This window comes from Lepidochelys kempii, chromosome 18, assembly GCF_965140265.1.
Source record: "Lepidochelys kempii isolate rLepKem1 chromosome 18, rLepKem1.hap2, whole genome shotgun sequence".
NCBI classification, from domain to species: domain Eukaryota; kingdom Metazoa; phylum Chordata; order Testudines; family Cheloniidae; genus Lepidochelys; species Lepidochelys kempii.
Window position 1 is genome coordinate 15,412,980 of NC_133273.1, and position 18,253 is coordinate 15,431,232.

Here is an 18,253-nt window from a genome sequence, read left to right on the forward strand (position 1 = left end):
TAGCAGGCTTTCTTGAACGATAGGACCTGGACCGTTCCTGGTCAGGGCCTGGGACTCTTGTCTGACTGTGGTTTTAGTTTATGATCTTGAAAATAAGAAGATGCAGATGACTGGCTGGGATCCCTGCGTGGATTCCCACACCCAGCTGGGCTGCAGGAGCTCAGCAGGGCTTCTGGCCACTGGAGTTCTCTCCTACTCCACTCTTGGTGCCTCCTCTGTGCCCCTCAGTCCACACGGAGATGCCTCATGCCTTGCTGTCAGGGAGGGGAAGGGGAGAGAAGAGGGTGGGAGCCAAAGGAAGAGCAGGATGGGGGAAGAAGAGGACTCAAGGGAGAACAAATTGCAAAGCAGGCAACAGGCAGGGCAGTGGGGGCCTCCCTTTCAGTCCCTCTCCCCCTCCCCCTCATTATTTCCCCCCTGCTTACCTAGGGAGATCTGCAGTTTGTTAGGGGCAGTCTATCCCTGTCTGGGTAAGCTGTGTGCACTGAAACAATCTGTCTCACCAGTGCAGTGAGGTCAAGGTTACTCTTCCTGGTATTTCAGGGTTAGGGTTAGGGTTAGGGTGCAGCCGTTCCGGAGGAATGTAGCCTCCAGTACACCAGACAGTGGGGCCTGGGTGAAGGGGCAGTTTTCTCTCAGGAGAGGGACTGGCTTTCCTGGGTGCATCGAGTCTGTATCATCTCAATACATCCACAGGCTTCCACATGTTCGCTATGGTCCAAAGAGGCTGGCACAGCAGGTTTAGTTTTGGGCAGAGGACGTTCTTTGGTGAGTCTGTGAGTGACGGTGAAGTTTTGGTTCCATCTGTGTGCAAAGCATGTAAGTGCTTGGGCTGCCATGTCTCCATGAGAACAGCGCTTCCCTTGCCGCCTGACTCTAGCAATGCTGCCGTTTGTCCCGGCACGGAATTGCCAGTGCCCCACCAGAAGATTGCTGTAGGTCAGTTGTTTTCAACCTGTGGTCCCCAGACCCTTGGGGCTCCACAGACTCTGTCTCAGGGGTCTGCGAAAGGTGACTCTGAAAGTAAAGTTTCAGATTCCAGAAAAGGCATTCTGGTTTTCTGATCAATCAAAAGTGTGTGAATGTCCCCACCTACAGGTCAAAACCCAGAAGTGTTGTCATTACCATAGAAGCCCACAGTTTAGTGCCCTTTCTCACGCTGCATCAAATGCCAGGCTGAGCACCTGCAACAATTCTAGCTGAATTCTGTTCAGTCAGTTTTCAGTCTGACTTCTATGGTAGGGGTCTGGGACCACGGGTTGAATTTCCAAAGGGGTCCGCACCTCCATTCGAAATTTTGTAGAGGTCCGCAAATGAAAAAACTTTGAAAACCACTGCTGTAGGGTAGGTAGACTGTGCCCTTGAATGATGCTGCTGATCCAAAATTTGTCCAGTAGATGGCAGCAGATACTCGCTAAAGGGATCCTAGCCTCAAATCTAGCCTGAGTCTTTCTCCACTGAGAGAGTTATAGAGATTGGGCTGAATAGAAACGTTTGTTTGAAAACAATAAGAGTGAAAAAGCAGGAGCCCCAGAGGTACTGACAAATGGGCATTACCATTGCAAGTGAGGCTAGGGCTGTGATAGCAGATGACCTGTCTGCCCTGTGCATGCAATGAAGCAGCCCTCGCACCTTTTGTAAAATATGAAGCTTATTCTGGTGTCCTTGTGTCCCTGTTTTCCTCCACTCCTTTCCCGTCACCCCTCACTGGTGTGCAGTGGCCCACTGCCCCAGAGGTGGCTGCATTTTACTGGTGTCCTGTGTATGCTGTATAGATGTAAAGAGCTTTGGGATGAAAGGGGGCTACAGGAATGTGTAACATATAGGGGGACGGGTGTGTTAGGAAGCAATGACAAGGAGGGGAGACCTAGGCTGGTCTTCAAGCTGAGAAGTGAAAAATATCTCTAAGTGAGGGGGCACAGTGGGGGCATAGCTGGTACTAGTGCTACCTCAAGTAGAGCTTCGATCTGTCTGCCGTGAGGATAACCTGGCAGTCTGTGATCCTGAGATTTCTCCTGGGCATACGCTGTCCACGGCGTAGTCTAGCTGTCTGAGCCCAAGTCCCTTCCTGACTGTTAAAAATCTTCTCAGTCTGATGACCCTCCCGAGGCCCCTGTATCTGGAAATGGAGCATGGCGTATGCCTGGCTGGGTGTGTGCAGAGTATCCTGGCTGATGGATGGGTTTTTTCCTCCTCTGTCTTATGCTAATAGTGAGTCTGCTCTGAAATGCAAATGTAAACATGGAATCATGGGACTCTAGGCGTGTCATCTGTGACCCCGACACAAATGTCCTTACCAGTAGGGGAGCACTTTGTTCTTGAGATTTTGTTATAGAAAACATGCAGCAAAACAAGAGGCAGGGCGGTCCAGCAGTTAGAGAAGGAGACTGGCTGAGGGTCCATTCCTGAATCTTGACTGGCTGTCTCACGCCACCTCCAGTGTCTCGGTTTCCCTATCTGGGAGTTACACTTTTGATGCCCTTGCATGGGAAGCATGATATATCAACATGGAGCGGCTGCCCTTGAGGATGCTTTTCCTTCCTCTGTTTAGAGGGCCTCTATTCTAGGCTCACTTACAAACTTCAGAAATACCTAAGCCATACAACAATATTTAAAATAACAACCCCAACCCGTGCAACAGAATAAACATCTGGGGACTGTGGGAATTTTCCCAGGCCTCCCAGCTTGCTGTTTCTATTGACACAGCCTCTTTAGTATTCACATGGCTTGGAGTCTGGAATCTAGTGAGTTCTCAGGTTTCTGTGAGTAACAGTCTTAAATAAATGTTATGCTTCAAGCCAAATACACGGCAGTGATCAACAGCTATTGTCAGGCAATATCAGTCCAATAAGGCCTAGTGTTCATTGGATTGAAGGAGGAAGCCAAACATTGGGCCTTAGTGCTGAGATAAAGCTTTGGAGCTTTCCTTATGCTCCTCCCTCTTTTGCCACAATGACAGCAAACTTTTTGAGAGACAAGTTTTATTCTGAGCTGCCTTACAGGAGTTTTAATGTGTCCCAACTGAACATAACTATAATTATTATTAATTTTAAATGGTGGTTTCCAAGCTAGTGCATAAAATTACTTTATCTGGGCAGTAGGGGGCACTACTGGTCCGTGTCAGAGGCTGTGGTGTGTAAGACCCCCATCTATTGAAGAGCAGACATTGTGCTGGGACTTCAGGAGTGCAACTCAAATCTGCAAGAGCCAGGAAAGGCAGACAGAGGACTCCTGCTAACCCAGCCTAGCTGTACAGCACCCCAAGCCCAGCAATAACTAGATCCAACAAGGAGCAGGCTAAGGTCAGCGTTTCAGGCTTGATTGAGTCCTGCTTTTTCAGAAGGAAGGCAGGATGGCTGAGAAATGTTCTGGCTGTCGGTGGCATGAATGCCCAGTCTAGGTCAATGTTGAGTTATGCTGAGCGCCTCTGAGGAGGACCCTTCAGAGCATGGACCGCAAATGTCATAATAGCAAAGGAAGGACCTGGCCTTTGTGTTGCGGGAAGGAGCATGGGGCCCAGAAATGGGTGTGGGGGTATATATATGTGTGGGAGGATGCCCATGACATGCAGGAAGTGGGGGCCTGGGCTCAGGAAGGTGGGGAGGGCTGGGCTCTGGAAAAGCCTATCTTTCTTCTTTTGGGTGGGTATTTTCTTTACAGTAAGTCTAACTATATGAACAAAGAGTGTCCCCCATTAACAATCCATTGGACAGCTTCTGCCACCCGCTCTGTGGCGGAGCTGTGGTGCTGTTCCCTTGAAACCGCTGGAACACTAGGTCTAGTGCTGGGGGCCTCGTCTCAGTGGTCTGGTCTGGATCCAGACCAAACATCGCAGTGTAGGGACAAGCGGAGGGGTGCTGACCTAGTTCAGGCCCAACTCTGACGAGGGCTCGGCTGTTCCTGGGGGAACGACAGCAGGCTATGTATGAGGAGCCAGATCAGTCTCAAAAGCCAGGAAATTCTAAGCTGGGGCTGAGGTTACTGTAAATCCTTGGCGCAGGTTCTTCCCCGCCTCATCTCTGCGCATAGCGACAAGTCCAAGTTGCAGTGTGAGCTCAGAGTGTCGACAGTAACTGAATTTCATGGCCATTTGCTATACCTGGCAGGGAGGGGTGGGGGCGGTGGGAAGAGACCAAGTGTAATATGGAATGATCCTGTGCGCTTATCTAGCACTTTTCACTTCAGAAAGGTGAATACAGTGATGCTGTGGGTAGCTGGAGATTTATACCGTTTGGTTTAAAGTAGTTATTAATGAATATATTACCTAACATGGCTAATTACCACCTTAATCACTTTACCCTATGCCTGTCTGTTTCTTAGCCTGGCAACTCTCTGGGGCAGGGCCTTTCCTATGTCTAGAAAGCACACCATATATTGTGGGTGTTGCCAGAAAAACGATGATGATAATGAGGAAATTGAGGCGCAAGGGCTAAATGACTTGCATGAGGTCCCTCAGTGAGTCAGTTGCAGAGCTGGGAATAAAGATCAGGGCTCCAATTTCTTGCCTTGTCCACTGGGCTGCATTTCTTCGTGTGTCTATGTATAAATATACAATATATTTGAGTGTTTGTATAGATACATTTAGTTTGTGTGTGTGAATTCACAGGTAGACATGCACTTCCGTAGGGTGTCTGGTCTGGATGCTGAATCAAACAATTCAACCATCTTTCTTCCATCCCCCCAAAGAGTTCTCTAGATCCAGCCAATCCCTTTATGACAGCACTCTGGATTCTTATGCTCTTGCCATCCAGCCCATTCCCGTAGAGAGCTGAGGATCACTAGGGGTCATGCTCAGGGCTTGCCCTAGAGACATCTGATCTAGGCTCCCTCCTGCAAAACTATTTCATCTGGAGGAAACAGGCTCTGTCCCCTCAGGTGTACGCGCATGGACTGTGCTACTTGGCTGTGTGGTCGTACCATGGCAAGAGACCAGCTGCTGCATACCTTGGTTTTCCCTGCCGTCCTGCTCAGCCCAGGCGCACCATCCAGCCTGCACAGCGGTGCTGCTTACATCCTGGCAGCTGGGTTGCCGACCCTCTCGGAATAATGAGAAAATTAACACAGCCTCCAGTAACTTTTTTACTCTCTTCTCCATTTGCCAGTCACAGTTCCTCCTTTCCAGCACAGCTCTTCGACAAATGGAACCTGTGCCCCAGAAGGTATAGGGCCCATTCCTGTAGAGCACTGCAAAGCACCAGCAGGCTGAACTGAACATCCCAGCAGCCACAGCAGAGGCTGAAGAGGTACTTTCTGGTGTCCTTAAATTACCATAGGTCAGGCTAAGGCAGATGGGTGCCCAAGCTGCAACTTGGCAGTAGGGCCACCACTGACCCTGCTGGAGGGAAATCTGATCGTTGAACCTTTGATTAAACTGCAGCACGATAAGCCCCTGCTGCCCAACCCCAGCAAATGAACACGGCTGCACCCCGGAAAGGCAGAAGGAGCACATTTGAAGCAGCATGTTGGAGCCCAGAGGAGGGTGCTGAGCACTCTGGAGCTGGGATTTGATCAAGGCAGCCAAGCCCAGTAGTGGTCATGGCAAACCTCCCTCCAGGGTTGCATCAAAAGGCCATCCTGGAAGTGCTAATACCCATTTCGTAGCCGCAAAGGCCAGCCACACCCCTGGCCAGCAGCTGCTAACTCTTCATATTTTGCATCGCGTGTGTGTGGAGGAGTCAGGGTATGCCAGATATTTCGAGGTGTAACAGGAGCCAGCCATGAAGTGTGAGATAAGAGGCATGAGAGATAATCTCTCAATCAGGGTTCTTCCCTTCAGCAGCGATGGGTACTTCTAACTCTCCACTCTGGGCTGGGAGAGAAGGGATTGGGTGGCTCCGGGGAAGGCTGGAGTGCCATCAAGAGCCTGCCAGCTCTCAGGTTACTGGTTCAAAGCCGGCCCTGATCAGTAGTTAGCATCTGATGACTCTCTTTGGTCTTCTGTGTGAAATAAGTGGTGTTCTGGGTCCAGTTTTTTCTGAATGGTTATATTATCTTATGTTGTTATATGTTCTACATTATCAGTTGGGAACTGGACTAGATGACATCTCAAAGTCTCTTCCAGTCCTACGATTCTATGGTTATGGTAGTGCTGAGGGCCCCGTTGTGCCATGCGATGGGCAAACAAGGCACAAAGATGACAGTCCTTGCCCCAGGGAGTTTACTATCTAAAATGGGTCTCAGGTCACTGCTGGCCTTTTTCTGAGTGGATAATTGCCCCCATCACAAAAAAAAAAAAAATAAATGCTACCCCGAAGGGGTCCTTCCTGGCAGCCTCAGCCAAGAGGCCTAGACTGTGTGGTTGGCTGAGAATGAAACCCCCCCCCCCGCCCACTAGAAGTGATCTATCCAGCTCAGGGCGGTGTGTGGTGATGCTTCTATGGGTGCTGTCTGTGCTAGTCCTTGCTTTGTGGGTAGAGGCCTTTACTTTCTAGGGTCATCTATCTGGCACCTTTCACATCACTGCATTCCTTTAAAAACCCATGAGAGAGAATGTAACTGGGGCAGTTCTCTTTCCCCTATCCCCTGACAAGTCACACTCCTGAGCTCTTCTTCGCGGACTATTCAGACGTGACTAACGGGACTTATTGGCAGTATAAAATTTTCCTGGAAGCATGGCCTGAAAGGAGCTATAAGCTGCCGATGACTAGGGACTCTCTGGGAAACAGGCGGGCAGTAGCAGCTTTGCACAAGTACTTCCTTTGGGAACTACCTTGTAGCCAGGAGAGTGATTGAGGAATTTGATGGGTAGCTGGTGTTTGGTTCATTGTCGTTTGGCCTGAACAGCACATGACATGACAATCTGAATCCCAGCCTGACGTAAGCATGTGCAACCCCACAGAAGCCAGTGGGGATCCACTTGCTTAGCCCAGGGATGAATTTTGGCCCAGCAGGCTGGAAACAAAGCATCTTCACCAGCTGTGGTGTGGAATAGCAGCCAGCAGTAACGCCTGCTCACCAGCCCAGCCAAGTATTCAGGACAGTCGGAGCCATGCTCTTTGGCATTTAACTTCCCTTCAGCTAAGGAGCTGGGTTTGTAAAGTGAAAAGAGAAGAGACTCCTGGCCCTTTCCCAGCATGTGCCCAGCAACCAGCTGATGGGGTTCTTCGTCTTTTATTTTTAACCCTCCTTGGGGAGCCGGTGAAGAATGAAGCTTCCTCAAATGGTGGAGCCTGCGGTTTCTTCCCTCAAGCTGCAACCTGTTCCACTGGCAGAGGAAGCTCGACCTGAGCTCCATCCTCACTTGAAAATTGCTCATTGGATGTTTCCCTGACTGAGCTGCTCTGCAAGGCCTCATGAGGAGTGGCTCGCTCAGCCCACCTGGCCAATCCCATTCCAGCACCCGGCGGCAGTGGGGACTGAGTCATCCGTGTCACTGATGAACACTTATGGCTGAACTTTAAGATTTATGGCCACCTTCCTCCACTCCCACTTTTCTCGGAGCTGGAAGGTCAGAAGTTTAAATCCTGCTCTCAGCAGGTCTCGATTTGTTAGCAGGTCCCCAGCGCAACCTGTGCCAGTTGCATTCCAATGGCTTACTTCCAAGTGAGCCTTCTAGAACTCGGGTGAACAGTTCTGGCAGCCCAGCTCTATTCAGGCATCATCCCTCATAGCGTGGAGGCTTTCTGCCACACCCTGGCACTGTGGGATGCGGTGGGAAAGATATTCTCTCTCTGGACTCTAACACCCACCCTTCAGAAATTCAGCCCTACGTGTCAATGCTACTGTAGAGTTGCCTTGTACCCTGGCCACACAATCTGTCTCCCAGCTGCTCTTAGCTAGTGAGCATTGGGAAGATCTAAAAGGTGCCAGGCCAAAGGGCATTTGTTCATGTTGGGAGTGAGAAGGTTTGGTAACATGTTATATAAAGAGTTTATGAGATCAGCTTTTTAGTTTGCATAAAAATGGTGTCTCTATTTCTTTGGCACTTATCTGCTCCTGCTGTCTGCCCCAGTCCTCAACTGAAGTTGTCATCTCTTTTTATGCATATTTTGCTATGAGTTTAGTGCTTATGCAATCCACCAGCTTGAGAGCCCCAGAGACTGAAGTCCTGCTTACTCACAGATCAGGGCCAGCCATGTTTCTCCATATATGAAGAATGATCCTGCACTTTCAAGAGAGAATGACTTATCTTAGATTTAAGGAAAAGAAGAAAGAGCAAAAAACTAATTCTTATGGGGGGAGAGCACAGTGTGTGGTGTCTGCAATACGATGCATCAGGTGTGCTTCACAAAATGGCAGCTGCGTATCCCTTAGAAATATAACAGTACAGTACAGAAGAAGCAAAGCCCTAACTTTTACTGTCCAGACCTACCTATCCTTTGGTCAGCAACAGTGCATAGATGTGTAGAGGTGGATATAGGTGATTAAACAGATACAGATGGTTAATCTGCCCAGTGAAGAGATGACACCTAGGGCTTGTCTAAAGAGGGAAATTGACCAGAACATCTATTCCAGGAGAAAGAAAAGGAGTACTTGTGGCACCTTAGAGGCATCTGATGAAGTGAGCTGTAGCCCACGAAAGCTTATGCTCAAATAAATTGGTTAGTCTCTAAGGTGCCACAAGTACTCCTTTTCTTTTTGCGAATACAGACTAACATGGCTGTTACTCTGAAACCTATTTCAGGAGAGGTCTTCGTGCTGATGTGTTATTCCAGAACAAATAATCTTGCTATCTCCAGTAACAATAAGTTCTGTGCCGATTCCTTGAAGACTTGCATTTTCCTCCATTGCTTAATTATTCATCTTGATCCACCCTCCCCCCATGGCAAAAAGGAGCCCATTTATTTCCATGAAAGTCCAGGGGACAGCACAGTGAAATCTACTTTGTAGCTTGAAATCTTCCATAAAATTGTTTGCAAGACACAGTAGGCAATTAATCTATGTGCTTTGTCCTCTGCAAGACTTAGTCTGGCTCCTCAGATTTTAATACCAGAAAAATGTGTGTCTGACTCTCCTAGGACAGGGACAAGGTTTTTCTTCCTTGAAAATGGCACATTCAGAGAGGTGAAACAGGGTGTGTTTTGAGTGTGGGTCCCTGACTGTTATCAGGGCGGCATCTATCTTAATTCCCTCAAGTCCGTTATTCTCTCACTTGCCCTCTCCTGTGCACTGAAAGAGGGTACAGATGGATATATTGAGCTGAGGCTTGTTTCTTGCTCTGTGGTCTGTCCTGTATCCACCCACAGTGTGTTTCTTTTGTAGGAGGTGGAGCAAATAATTCACAAATATATATGAAATTTTGTGGGCTTCTAATCAAGTATTTGTGCATCATGTTGCTGTTGTTCACGCAGTTCTAGTTAATATCCCTATGGATATTAAGTTCAATTTCCTATGGAAAGAGCCAGGGAATCTCAAAGAGGAAGGATGGGGATGGGGTCCTGGGCTGGAACTCAGGAGATGGGGGTTCAGTTCCTGACTCTGCCACAAATTTCCTGTATGACCTTGGACATGTCACGTAATCTGTCTGTGCTTCAAGTTTCCTTGCGTGTAAAATAGGGGCAATAGTAAATCCTTTGTCTTGTCTGTTTAGATGGTAAGGTCTTTGGGACAAGGGCTCTTACTCTGTGTGTTTGCAGTGCCCAGCATGTTGGAGCCCTGACCTTGGTTGGACCCTCTAGATAATACCATAATATAGATAATTTCCTGCTCCCGAGTGCACATGAGGACCTTTGCTTTACTTCTCTAAATGCCAGCTAGCATGCAGTGAAGTTATCTGAACCCCAGTGTACGTGTGGGTAGTAGCTTAAGGGCAGTCTCACTCCAGTTCTGTCTGTCTATGGTACTCATTACTATTGTATCTGACCACCTTACCAACTTTATTGTATTAATTATCCTCACAATGCTCCTGTGTGGAAGTACCATTCTCTCCATTATACAGATGGGAAACTGAGGTACAGAGAAGCTAAGTGACTTGCCCAAGTCTGTGGCAGAGCAGGGAATTGAACGCAGGTTTCCCACATCCTAGGCTAGTGCCCTAACCACAGGAGCACCCTTCCTCTCTGGTTCTTGAGCACCCCAGTCTCGTAAAGAGGGATTTCTATGCTGGGAAAAATTCAATATTTGTTAAAATAACAATTAGAAATCTTTAGCTGGGAAATGGCCTGCGTTTTGCATAGTATCACTGCTCACTAATTAACGCTGACTTTTTTTCCTCTCTTTAATGAAGAGCTTTTCTCCTTTGCAGCCTCCCGCTTCTGGCTTCTCTTCCTACCCCACCCAATGCTGCTCCTGACATCAGTGAGATCTCACAAGCACTGCATTACTGTTTCCCTTGGAAGAATGCAGTGGCATGGGGAAAGCTCTTGGTGAAATGGAAACATCTTGTGCAGTCTTAACGATGCTGAGGATCTGAGAATGTTTTAACTTGAATTAAGCCTCATGATGCCTCATGATCTTTGTAGTACCCCACTTGTGGGAGCTCCCAGGATGGAGGAGCAATTGCCCAACGCTAACAAGGCCACCAGAGAGCAGCCCCATCTGCTTCCACTAGGAATGGCTAATATATCAACACTAGAGCTGTTTGGGAATTTTCTAAAAAAATGCTGTTTTTGCAAAATCAGAAGGAAATATTTCATTGCGGATTGGTTTGACCCAAATCAGAATATTTCATTGTTTTAACTGGCCCAAATTATTTTGGTTTCCAATCAGTTCAATAAAACATTAAACTGCATTTTCCTATCAGCACATTGTCTTATGGAAATTGTAGCTCAAGCCCCCATTCTCTACTATGGGCTGGGCTCCCTGGAGGACTACATCTTCCCATAATACAATGTGGATCTCCCTCTGACCAAGCTGTGTATTGAATCATGGGAGATGTAGTCCAGTCAAGGAGCACGGGAGCATCCCAAACTATAACTCCCAGGATGCAATGGACCACTATGGGAAAAGACTCTTTAATATTGAACTGACTCGAAATGAAGCATTTTGAGTCAGTTCAATAAAGCAATAACAAAAAATTAGATTTTGAGACTGTCAAAATGTTTCATTTCAACTGAAAATGTCTAAAAGAAACATTTTACACTTCCAGACTGAAATGATTCAGAATTTCAGTTCTATGAACATTTTAAAAATGTGAACTTTGCCCCAGTTTGGGATAAAAAGAAATGCTGGAATTTCCTTAGGACAGAAATTCCAAATTTCACTCAATTCTAACCAGTGCCACCTCCTGATCCATGGTCGTACAGGCTGCTGATGCATTTAATGCTAGCAAGCAGGGACACCTGATCTTTATCTAGCACCAGGAGAAGAGAACCATGGCTAGGAGAACATTACCAGCTGAAGAGTGGTGTCTCTGCCATACCCAGCTCAGAATCCCAATTGCCAAGAATCAAGGAAGTCGGAGGCATCCAGGCATTTTGAGAGTTGCCATGCTACAACCTAACTGACCTAAGTCAGTGGCCTCTTCCCTTATGAAATTATGGATGGTTGATGGCATGGGTGGAGGAGAAGATGGGCTGGAGGTGTGAAAGCCCGCTCCCACTCCTCCTGTTGTTGATGTTGCATTAGGCTGGAGTCTCACGTAGGGCCCTGTGTACACCTCCCACCTGGGATGTTTAACTCCCAGCTGATTGTGGGGATGGACGCAAGTAGTCAACAGGACCTGACTTTATGTATCTAACAAGGGGCAGGTGGCTGGTTTTCTAATAAACACTATATTTTCATGTAGACAGGATCTGCTGCACTGTAAAGGTTTTTCCAGTGTGAAGGCCCCTATGTCACACTTGATGTCCCTTGTCCAAGACCAGCATTGATTCTTATATACAGGGGACAGGATTTACTGCTTATTTTGCTGAGTGATTTCTTGGACTACACTATCATCTTGCCATCTCCCAAAAAGGCCTTCTAGTTTAGCCTTTGGAAGTCCAGCCCCCAACCACCATCCCCTCCCAATATATACTGCTCCACACACACAGCTTCACCTGTCCCTCTCCATTTGGATTCTGGAGCTGCTAGGGGAGGGGACCAGCCATGGATTCACCCTGAAGAGGAATTTCAAAGGCGGCATTTCTGGCTCAGAACATTTTTTGATGATATCAAAGGCCGGATGAGACTTTGAAATCCAGGAGGTGCAACCCTGGGCCTGTGGCCAACACTTTGAAACTGACAAGGAAAGAGAAGGCAGGAGTGGGAGGGGGGAGAGAGAAATCAACCTAGAAGGACCCTGTTTCTTTGAGAGGCTTTTGCTGTATCAGCAGGGTTGACCAATCTCCTGTTGTCTTCTCCTGCCTCTTCAGTGAAATGCAATATTAATTCTGCTTGCTGATGCCTGAACTCATGAGGTAAAACATATCTATTCGAGTGACAGGACCTTGGGACAATCTACATGAATGAGGTATGCTTCCTGTGACTTGCCAAGCATATATGTGCACGCGCACATGCTCTTGAGAGAGACTCAGGCTAATTAGCAGAAATTGGGGAAGCTCACTTGTTAGGATCAGGATGCAATAAATAAAATATTAGTGAGAGGAGGAGGTGAGGTAGGGGACGTAAAGTCATTTTAAAAAGAAACGCTCTGGGGAACCTGCGGTAAGAGGAGAGACTGTCAGAAACACACATGATTTTCTGCTCGCTTCCTGCCTCTGTGGAAGTCTCAGGGAAATGCGCAGACTTGGACTTCTGGGAAATCAATCCCATGCGCACAACTGCGCTTCTGTTTGCCCAGTAGCAAAGAGGGATTTTGGCACGTGCCATGGACAGACGTGAGATGTTTCGAACTGGTTGGATGATGGCTGTGTTTCAGCATTTGTTCCATTCATTAAATCGGCCCCTTTGAACGTATCCCTGCAGGTGCAGGTTGTTAATAGCCTGAAGCATGGCACATGTCTTATAAGTAAGACCCTGTGTAAATTGTGTGTGCGTGTGTGTGTAGGGGGGGTTAATTCACGGCAGTGTCATGGGTAAGAGTTTGCATTTCGTGCGATATGGGTGACCATTGAGTCTCTCCCCTACCCCCAAACTGCTGCAGATGCGAGTATGCCAGCTCCCGCCTCCCTGCCAAGGCTGTGGCTGCTCATGAGGGGTTAGCAGGCTGCTCCCATCCTGGAAGGCGGCAGGAAGGTGGCAGGTCGGTGCTATCCCAGGGAGTTGGATGGATGTCAGGCTGGGGGAGGGCGTGTTTCTCACGACATGGCGCTGATGGTCTGGACCAGACTGAGGCAGGGATTGGGGTCCCACTCGTTCTGCACACGGCTCTGGCTCAGGCTGCTGCTTCTGCTACTGGGCCGGCAGGGAGAGCAGGGCAGAGCTGACACTGTGGCCATTGGAAGCCCTGGCGTGCCCCATAGCACCCCCTTTGCAAACCCAGGAGAGACACTCAGGTTGAAGAGCTAAGACCAGGATCCGCTGCTTGGAGCATAAGCAGGTGTGAGAGAGAGGCCCTGCCCCAGTGGGGGAAACAGGGTGAGACCAGGGTCTGCCCCTCCACTTCCCCACCAGGGCAGGGTCCCCTCATGTGTCTGCTTGAGCTCCAAGCAGTGGATCCTGGTCTCAGCTGCTCACTAGCTGGCGCTGCAGTGTCTCTATGGGGGCCACTGGGGCAGGCCAGGGATCCTAATCACTGTGCATTGTCAGCCCCATCCGCCTCTCACCGCTGGCCAGCCAGGAAGCTTAACTCCTCCCTGAACAGCTGAATTAGCCCAATGCTGTGACTTTTCCAACAGCGGGGAGGCAGAAGTGGCCATCCCCGCTTCTGCTTCCCCACCATTGGAAAAAATCATGGTATGGGGCTAATTTCATGAGTTCCGTGTGGTCCATCACAGTGTGATTAACACAGGGCCTTGCGTATAAGGAAGGGTTCTCTTCCCACGCTCGTTGTGTGACCTTGGGCAAACCCCGCCATGCTTCCTCCTTTGTAAATTGGGGATAGATGTTTTTCCTTGCCTCACAGGGTGTGCTGAGGATTGCTTACTGTTTATAAAGAGCATTGTGATCCTTGGCTGGAAGGGTGAAGCAGCGTTATGATTTCCCCACTGAAGGAACAGTATGAAGTTATCCATAGTGGAACAGGTTCGGTGGTCGTAGCCTGCTCACCAGCACCTTTGGAAGGGGAGAGTAACCATGACACGTGTTTGGCAAGATCTAAACACCTTTGGCCACCTTGTCCAAGCCTTCCTCTCTCCATGTGTATAAAACCATTTGAAGGGTGGTGGTCCTGCTACTTCACCTCTTTGGATGCTGCTTTGAGTGGTGGGGGATCTCCTGCACTGCTGCTCTGCTCCTCCTGTTCCCTTTCCCCTGTGCTCCAGTGGAGTCACTCTGGATTGGCACCAGTGTAGCCCATGGGTTCACACTAACAAGTGACAGGAGCTGGCAAACAAGGATGAAGAGATAGCATGAAAGATTTCTGTTCTGCAGTTTCCATCAAGGAGTGATCAAGCATTTCTTCAAAATGTTCCGTGTTTTGTTTTGGAAATCGTAGGGAAGGGAGGGGCAAACTGAAGTCCCCATCTTCCTTTTCTCCCCATTTCCTCTCCTGTGCTGTTCCCCCTTGCACCACCACTAAAAAGGGTCAGAGGAGAGAAGGACAGAATGAAAACTGAAAATTTCAGTTTGGGGGTTTCACTGAAAAAAGTGAAAATTAAAAAAAAAAAAAAAAAAAAAAGGAAATCTGGTTCTGAACACTTCCCTTTTCAGGAAAAGGCCATTTCTTGAACTGAAACATTTTAACCCGCTCTCCCAGCAGTTACAGCAAGCTTTGCTGACTACAGTACTAATGCATGGCTTTAAGGGTGATGGGAGCCCCATGTGTCAGCTGATCTCAAGCAGTGGCTTGACTCAGGAGAACTCTGTCAGGTGGGGGGGGGAGCAAGGTCGAACGAGGACTTGTAGGTCAAAAGAGCAGTTTTTAAAATCATTTTGGTACTTAACAGGAAGCCAATGAAGCGACTAAAAAGAGGGTGTGATATGTTGAGATAATCTAATACGAGTAAGTACCCTGGAGGCAGCATAGCCATGTTCAAAACCATCAGCAGCTACTGTAAAACCTTATCAGGGAGAGCAGGGAGTTGCAATAATCAATCCTGGAAGGAATGCAGCATCATTTGCACATTGGGCCGCACTGTGAAACATTTCACAGCCTGGGAATATTCCTTGGATTGTCAAAAGAACCAACTGCTGAGTGAGCCTTGACTGCTTGTAGTCATTAAAAATCCCAGGGCCCTTTTCACAAGAGATGGGGGTCTTCGCCTAGCCTCTACACCTGCACTGATTCCAAATCCTAAGAGTGTATAGGTGCATTCTGGTACCTGAAAACCCTGCAATTTAAATTGAATATGAAAGACGCTACAGAATCTTAAATAGTTATACACAGCTGCCATATCCCACCCTAGAAGCTGCTGCATTTCAGTGCTGAGTGAATTATGGTTTCCCCTTAGGAATTTTGTAAAGTGCTTTGGTATCTTTGGGGATAACAGGTACTGTCTAAGTGACATGTCTGGATCTTGGAGAGAGACAGCCAAGTTAATGAATTTTCCTCAGATTCCTGGCAGTGATACGAAGGCCTGTCCAATTGTCATTGACCTAACTCTTATGATGAAGAGCTGAGTTTCCCAGTTCTGTTCTCACTGTTGCTGTGACATCTGCAGGGAGTTGACCCAGGAATCAGACAGCTCCACTACTCACAGGTGTTTTGGGCTGATTTAACTAAATCAGTTCCATTGTGCTCGTGCAAAGTCCTAACACAGATAACACTTAAACTAATTTAAATGGCATTCCAACTAGTTTAGTTTAATTCAGTACATTGCCAGACTGAGCTAAAGTGCTCCAAGCATGGCTCGCAATGGCATATTGATTCGCTTACCCCAGGACATGCTTCCTAATGCAGATAAACTCAGAGAGAGGGCGTCTCTGGATAAGTTGCAATAAGACTGAAAAAGCTTTGAGCGATGCTGTGGAGGTGTCATTGTGGGGGGAGGGAGATGGAGAGAACCTCTTGGCTTGAACAGTATCACACCTTTTCTGACCCACATGGGCAAAAGCATCGGCAGTGTTCCAAAGCAAACCCCTCAGCCTGATGGTGAGGAGAGGAAACCTGCTCCCTGCAATGAGCGGAGGCAGGCAGAGGAGGGGACTCTGGAGTGAGTACCCAACCTACCAGACTCTACTGGGGAGCCAGCCTAATCGTATAACTTATATTGCCCAACTCTGCAGATGGGCAAGTGGAGGCACAGAGAGATGAAGGGACTGGCCCTGGTCCAAGCAGAAAACGTGCACCCAATACAAATCTCACAGCCAACCTGCTTGGGTGATCTCGTGTCAAAACCACGCAGAACCATAACGCTTACGCGACTACAACCTGGGTTTGCTCAAAACTTGGCCTGGCTCCGTCATAAGGTTTGTGGCTCTATAGAACCTGGTTGGAATCTCTCCTTTGTACCAAACCCCAAAACTCAGTAAGATCGAAATGGTTTTACAGGCTCCCTGTGTGACCTTTGGGTAAGTCACTCATTCTCTTTATGCATCTTCTCCCCATCAGTCAGATGACGATAAAATCCTGCTGCTCTCCCTCCCTTTAGTCTGTCTGGTCTATTTAGATTGTAAGTTCTTTGGAACAGGGGCTTTCTCTCCCTAGGTACATGTGGGGCCTGCTGCACTCAGGCCCTCTTCTTGGTATGTGTTTGTACAAACAACAGCAGTGGTTCAGATTTTATTGTGACCATCTCTATCAACTCTGTTCCTGAGAGGTCAGAGCAGCCTTTGCTTGCCTCCCCTGATCTGAGGCTTTATGGAGAGAGATGACCCTGCTGCAGGCAAGAGGGGCAGGCGCATAAGGGACAAGCTGGCCCTGGGTGCATAGTGGACCCATTGCTACTGTTTTAGGTCCCTGCAGGGTCACAAACGAGGCAAACCACCAACTTGGGAGGAGGAGGTGGCAACAAGCACTGGTGCATCTGAGCTTCCAGCCAGCCCTCTGATCGTGGCATGACGGAAGTGGGACAGAAGTTCAATATTACCACTGGCTGAGTGCTGGATAATGAGGGCACAGACAACCGAGGCTGGGCTCATTAGCCATTCCTCTGCCCAATTACGCTAGGAGCTAATTGCTCATTAACAAGCCCATACCCGCTGAGGCAGCTGGGCTTCCCTGGAACTCTCGGCTGGAGCCACAGCGGAGACCGGGGAGAACAGAAGCGAGATCCGAAACCGAGGAAATGGAAAAAACTCAGCTGCCGCCGAGCAGGGTTTTTGCTGCTGCCGCCGCCACTCCCTGGGGACCGCGGTTTGATTCCTGGCACGGACGCCGCCTGAGCTGCACATCAATTAGCCTAGCGTTCCCATGATTCCACTGACGGCTTCCCCAGCTGCTGCTGGCTTCCTGCAGCCTCCCTGGCCATGTGGTGGGAGAGCAGAGCTGCAAGAGGGGCAGGGTGTTTGGACCTGTGTCCCTCCACTGGGTCAGCATCCCAAGAGGAGCTGGGCTTGGGGACAGTGATAAAAACACTGAGCCGAGGGATAAAAGTTGACGCTGATGCTGGAAAAGAAGGGGGGAGAGAAATACAGCAAAGCACCATGACTTACCTAGTCAGTATATCTAGGGTGACCAGATGTCCTGATTTTATAGGGACAGTTCCAATTTTTGGGTCTCTTTCTTATATAGGCTCCTATTACCCCCACCCCCACCCCCGTCCTGATTTTTCACATTTGCTGTCTAGTCACCCTAGGTGTATCTATCAGGCCCATCACTGTGATATGATCACACCCACACTGTAGCGAGAGACACGTGAGGTGTTAGAAGATGGAGGCTTAACTGAGAAGCATTTAACAGACATTAGTTACCCCTCCCAATGCATGTCCCTTCCAGTTTCACAGGTATTACCAGCTGTGTTCTATGTGGAGGGGACAGTTTTGGAAGTGGTAACGTTTCTACAGCCAGAAGGAACTTTTAAGTGTGCCCAGTGTAGGTCTGCAAGGTAGGTAACTATTACAAGCCCCTCTTTGGAGATGATAAACTGCAGCTCAGCAAGTGAAGGGGAGTTGCCTAACAGCAGAGGGGCAGTCTCTGTTGACACTGTGGTTCCTCATGCAAGGGGAACATGGGTTGAATTTATTGAACATGAGCATCTCTTGCCCGCCCACCACCAAAACCACCATTTTCTATAGGGTCACTTTGACTTGGCATTTCTGATACGTTACACTAATGAAATGCGGGGGTCTGTGGAGAGGTAGGTGTGGCCTTGTGCTTAGATCTGGGGGCTGGGAATCAGGCTGCTGGGTTCTGTTCCTGGCATTGGCTCAAACTCATACCTCCACTTAGCCT